This window comes from Candoia aspera, chromosome 1, assembly GCF_035149785.1.
Source record: "Candoia aspera isolate rCanAsp1 chromosome 1, rCanAsp1.hap2, whole genome shotgun sequence".
NCBI classification, from domain to species: domain Eukaryota; kingdom Metazoa; phylum Chordata; class Lepidosauria; order Squamata; family Boidae; genus Candoia; species Candoia aspera.
The window spans coordinates 149,793,165-149,799,164 of NC_086153.1; the positions used below are offsets into that span (position 1 = coordinate 149,793,165).

The window sequence follows — 6,000 nt, forward strand, 5'->3', positions numbered from 1 at the left end:
CTGCAGGAAAGTGCACCTGCAGGAACACCCTGAATTTAGACACTACCAAGTGATACTATCATTCTGTGACAGCACTTTCATTACTCAGCTTTCCTGTTTGCCCTGATAAAAGTGGTGAAAAACTGGGACTATTTTCGAAGGAGATAAATTACCAAGTTGGTGAAATACTAAATGTTAGCTCTACTAATATTTAAGGAAGTAATCCTAAATATGCAAACTTGAAAATATGTAAGAATTTCAATGGCATTTATTGACAATTTAATGTCATGGACACATATCAAAGCTAGATACGATATATTCAGAATTTTTTCTCAATGCTGAAAAAAAAGGATAAGATCCCACCCTCAATACAAGCCAGGAGAAATTGCTATGATGTATTTTGTTTCATTGATAATTTCTACTTAATGTGCTGTAACACATTTAGAATGGCAATTATTGCAGCAACCATCTCTCTAGAATTCTCTGTCAAGTCTTTTATCTTATCTATGCCTTTCAGAAAACCTCCTATGGAAATGCAGTATGTGTTCTTATTTCTGACACGAAATATCCTGCAACTAAGGGAAAAATTGATTTGATATCCCAAGGGAATCAATCACAGATGGAGGGACACATGTATGGAAAAGGGCTGTTATATATGTATAAAATTGATTTATGAGCAGACATATTTATTTATGCACACACAAACTCAAAATGAAGCCTAAAATGGTGCCCAAGGGGAATGATGTACCTGTGAATACCTCCCTTAGACCTTCTGGCTTCCATGACTTTAAAGCTCCTCAGATTTTTAATTTTAAATGGGAAGTTGGCATGCTGTGAAGCAAAATGACAACCTGTAGCATTGCCATTATTTCCAAAAAAATCACTGTGTGCCCCACAGACAATGTTGGAAAATAAAAATAGTAACTGCAGCTTAATCCTTTGTTATAAATGCACCCATTTTCCCACAAAACCAATGGGGGTTGGGGTAGAGACGATGGCAGAGCACCATCATTAGTTTGCCCTCTTTAGCTGGATGCTCAGTGACTGGTCATACCTTCATTGCAACCATTCTGTGAAGAAGCAAGCCTCTTATAGAAGACTTCTCATGGTATCATTCACAATATACTCCAGAATTTCAAATGTGCCTTTCAGCCCAAAAACACTGAGAAATCTTTACTTACAGGGAAGCACAGAGGCAGAAAAAGAATATGGCTAAAAAAAAAAAAAGGTTGATACAGCTCATAATTTGTTGAACAAATGGAAACAAAGCCCAATAGACATTTTCAAGCAGGGGTTTAAAGTTACTCTTGCTTCAAGGCTATGAAAGAAGATGTATATAGGTTAAGAACAAGGTTTTTACTATTTCCTTAATTAACCTTTCCAAAGTACATCTGCACAAATATGGACTGACGAGATACTATCAAGCTCTCTACACAACCCCTTTTTAAAGATGAAATGAAAGGTTAATCAAGAAGGCCTCTCTCAGGGCTAGAAAAATATCAAGTAGTGCATAGTATACCAGTCTCAGGATTTTATGGATATTTATTATTACTTGCAATTATTTTGATTTGGTGCCCAACTCCAAATAACTCTGGGTGTCCACAACTGTAAAGAGTAAGGAAGATATTCAGAATGTGTTGCCTAGGCAAAAGAGACTGAAACATTTTTTAAGTCCAGAATGAGCAGTTCAGGCAGACACCTCCATAATTCACCGAAGTATAAGGAGAAGGTACAGAACAATCAGACTTGCAAAATTTTGTTATTATAGTCAATCTCATAGGAGTAATTTTAGTCGTCTTGTGGAGTTAATTTCCTGCTCTGGTCTACCTAGTGGGGCTCACATAATACACCAAACAATATAAAAACAGTATAAGAAACAACGAACAATAAAAACCAAATCAGAAGAGAAGAAAAAAACAACATGGCAAACCTGGCAGACACTCCACAACACCAGGCCAATGTCTAATAACCAACAGAGAAGGTTCTAGCCCAAGGCCTGGGAGAACAGCCAGGTTTTTTTGGGCCCCTGGAAAGCCAGCAGGGTGGGAGCCATCTGGTGTTAAGGGGGAACCTTATTCCACAAGGCAGGCACTGAGACAGAGAAGGTGACATTGTTTAATCAAAGGAACCTGGAGGGCACCAAACCTGTCAGCTTAAATCAGCTGGGTAGATACCACGGGGCATAAGTGATTCCTCAAATAACCAGGCCTATGTCATGTCGGGCATTACAGGTCATACCCAGTAACGTGAATTGCACCCAGAAGCAAATTGGTAACCATTGCAGCTTGAGGAGCAAAGTCACACGGGCATATTAAGGCATTCATTCCAGACCAGTCAAAGCTTCTGAATGCTCTTAAAGGATAACCCCATGTAGAATGTGTTCCAATATGCCAAGACATCTGGCAATGTCATATCAGAATATGAATTTTCAGTTCCAGTAAATACTTAGTAAGATAGCTGTCTGTTTCTATTCGTGACACTGCATTATCTTCTAAAACAAAACAAGTTGGGAAAGCATTCCCTAGCTCTCATGTGTCATATTCAATCACAATCCAGAATACTTCATTTTGGATGGTTTTCACTTTAAAATCTTGAACAATGTGCGTATGCCACTTATTGCTGAAGAGAAACTTTATTAGCTTTTAATTGAAGAGCTTCCAATATTACTTCATAGCTACCATAACACAGAGAGAAAAGCTAATGTAAGAATCTTGATAAATGTATACATTAGGACTGTATGATTTTCAAAATTCATTTTTACCTTATCCATGTGAATATATTCTGTTTCTTGCCTCACACAATCAGGCTCAGTAAGTCCCAACTGTGGGCCTTAAACTGTGCCTATTTTTCAGATATATGTCGCAAAGGACAGCTGGCTATGCTAGGACCAAACATTCAAATCCAAGAAAGGTTTCAAAAACCAACAGTTCAGGTATTGGGTTTCTCTTTTCACTAGTGATAAACAGAGACAGAGGCTTCTTAAAAAGAAGAAGCTACATTAAGTATGCACCATGTAGAAAAGGGGGCAGAGAGGACACAAATTTATGTGTCCTCTCACCAAGGGAGCGAGTTGGTTAGGACATATAAGGAGATACATAAGCAGAAGTCTGATATATTTCCATCACAATGTCTCCACCAGTACTGATATAATGCTATTTTAATGCTATTTCACAGTTCTACAAAATAATAATTAAAAAAAAATCAGAAAAGCAACAGGAAGTGAAAAATGTCTGGACACAAAGTTATAAATGCACCCATAGGTACAAAAGGTTGGTAAATCCCTAATTTAGCATATGGGATAATCTTAATGGTGTTACAGGAGCAACACAGAACTGCTTTCATGTGCTTCAAAGGTAAAATCATCTTTGAATCAAGCACAATTCCTGGTGACCTCAGATATATCCTTAGAGTTCACGTGAGTGACATTGTGGAAATCTCTTTCACAGTATCTCCAAAACCAACACATCCTGCTGCCTTTGAAAGTAATAATATTCAGGTGATACAGAAGCTGTGAAGTGGCAGGATTTCCTATTCCTCAGAGTGTGCATGACTGTTCCTGCATTCAGATTTCAATTTAGAGAACAGGTAGCCCCATGTGAAACATTTTATAAGTTTTATATAAAATTTGCTTACTATATTCAATAATACATTGGAATTAGTTACTGAAATACTTGAAGTATCTGAACCATAATGGACATGGAAATTGCAACACAAGCTGTGAATGTTTCATGTCATCACTCAACTCCAGCTAGTTAAATACCAAGCCTATTATTTTTTTATGAGAAAATATATTTTCATAAGATAAATATCTTCTCAGGATAGGAGTAGCAGGAATCATTTGAACTAAGACTATATAGTTACTTTTCATAATACAAAACTTAACATTCATTGTTTGATCAATGCAACATATGTTACTTACAGCACAGATGCTTATACAAAAATAGTAGAAAAATCCTGGCCATTAAAAAAAGCAGATTCAAATTTTAAAAACTGAGGAACACATTTATGAAACTTGGGGTGTTTGGGTAACAGATGGAAGCCCAATTTTAAAGAATACGGCAGGTTGATGTTTGACACAGTATCTAAAAAGAATGAATCAAATACTATATCCATACATAAAGATTTACTGTGGTTGTTTTATAATAAGATGTCTTACCAAGCCCTTTATGTCAACATAAGATTTAATCAGAAAGATTTAAGTTAGCAGTTTGCTGAAACCTGCTGCTCTTTGACAATCTTTCTTTAAAACAAATCGTGTAGTTGAAACCAGCTTAGATTGTGGATATAGTAACTGCTTAGCTAGCACTTTTGTTGCTTTAACACTAGCAGTTTTCAAAAGTCCCTCAAAAGTACTTTACTTCCATGGGGAACGAGGCACTAATGACTTCCTATCTCAGCTGGTAGCAACTTTTTACGCCAATGTATGACGGAAGAGTGAGTCTCTCTCTCCCCCCACCCTCTACGTTTCTTACTCGCGTCCTGTTTCCTTTTGGGTGAAAGGGCACTGCACGTTTACCTTCTCTACAGCAAAAAAACCCCCACTGGATATGACCACACTCACAGCACCAAGCCCGAGAGAAAGTTCTGACATACTTTCATGCAGCAGACTCAAGTCAGCGCCTCCTGCTATCGCGGGCTGAACAAGCTTGGGGCAAAAGAAAGCCAGATAAACCGACTTCCTTGCTCCGCCTGCCCTTCCTCCCGCTTGTACAGAAGCGCGCTCCCAACTCCCGGGAACGGGACACCGCCCGGGGGGGGGGGCAGGGAGGCCGCTGGCGCAGGAAGCGAAGGGGCGAGGGGCAAGAGAATCCCCCCTCCGGGCAGTTCCGGGTCTCTCCCCCCCCTGGCCCGGGTGGGGAGGGGAGAGAAGGGGCCCGGGGGAGGAACCGGAGCCAAGGCCGCCGCAGGTCCCGTCACACCGCCGGCGAGGGCGGCCCGCAGCCCCTTCTAAAGTTTCCAACTCAGCCTAGGCAGGCCCAGCCAGACAAAGCGTTGCCGGCCGAAAGTTACCTGCGGCGGCTGTCCCCACTCCGCTGTGGCGACGGCGATTAGCGCTGGGTTTCCCGACAGGCCCGCCTCCGCTGGTCTCCCCCTGCTTTGTCTCGCAGCGGTCGGTTGGGTGCGGCCCGCTCGCCTCGCCTGGCCTGGTGCCTCCGCGGCGTCCCGTCCCGAACTCAGCCCGAAAGTCCGCGCAAGAGACGACGAGGACACGGACTCTTCCGGGCACCTCCCCCTGCCGCTTTCCCAGCTCTTCCCAGCACCGCCCTCTGCTCCCCGCCGGCTCGTCCCAGCACCGCCCTCGGCGCGCTGCTCCCAGCCCTTTCCAGGAACGCCGGCTCTTCCAAGCACCACCCGCCTCGGTACGGCAGCAAGAGTTCCCGGCCCTTGTCGGGGGCAGGCGGGAGGCGGGCAGGAAGTGGGTGAATCAGGGCGAGAGTTTCAGGTGAGTTTCAGACCGAGATTGCGCTCGGCGCGGCCCGGGAGGAAGTCGTATTCCTAGGATTCCCAACGAGTGCGTGCACTTTAACTCACCTGCTTTTTATGGACATGAGGGAGGGAAGGGTGTGCCTCTTTTTCCATATACGGTTGGCAGCGCCTGCGCCTCTTTTGTGGGGAAAAAAAAAAGCATGAAACCCGGTGCAAGCGACGTCACGACTACGAGGAAGGCATTTTGAGAAAGAGTTCAGGGAGTCTTCCGTGGAAGGCTGACCAGAATTAGGTCAGAGGAATTGTTTTTAAGTGGTAAAGAGTTCTACAGTATTATAATAAATACTCAGTTTGATCGCAACTGGTCAAGTGAAAGTGGACGGTAATCTAAAAAACTTATGTCCTAATAAATTTATTGGCCTTTAAGCTTGCTTTTTTTTTTTTTTTTTTGCTGCAACAGCATATGGCTACTTTTCCAGAAACTCTTCCTTGATAAAGTTATTTATTGAGAATGCTTACACCTCGCTGTTCTTTGTAAAGAAAGAACTCAGGACAGCATAAAGTTGGGCCAAAAAAATTAACAATAAAATACAA

At 42.2% G+C, this 6,000-nt stretch overlaps 1 protein-coding gene across 1 annotated transcript in view; it reads right to left on the minus strand.

Moving 5' to 3' along the window:
- CTNNA1 (catenin alpha 1) overlaps window positions 1-5,232 on the minus strand; it is a 68,257-nt gene extending 63,025 nt beyond the window's left edge. The window contains exon 1 of the mRNA XM_063315816.1: window positions 4,990-5,232. The gene's annotated coding sequence lies outside the window, so the exon portion shown is untranslated. The remainder of the gene's footprint in view (window positions 1-4,989) is intronic.
- Window positions 5,233-6,000: the final 768 nt, after the last annotated feature.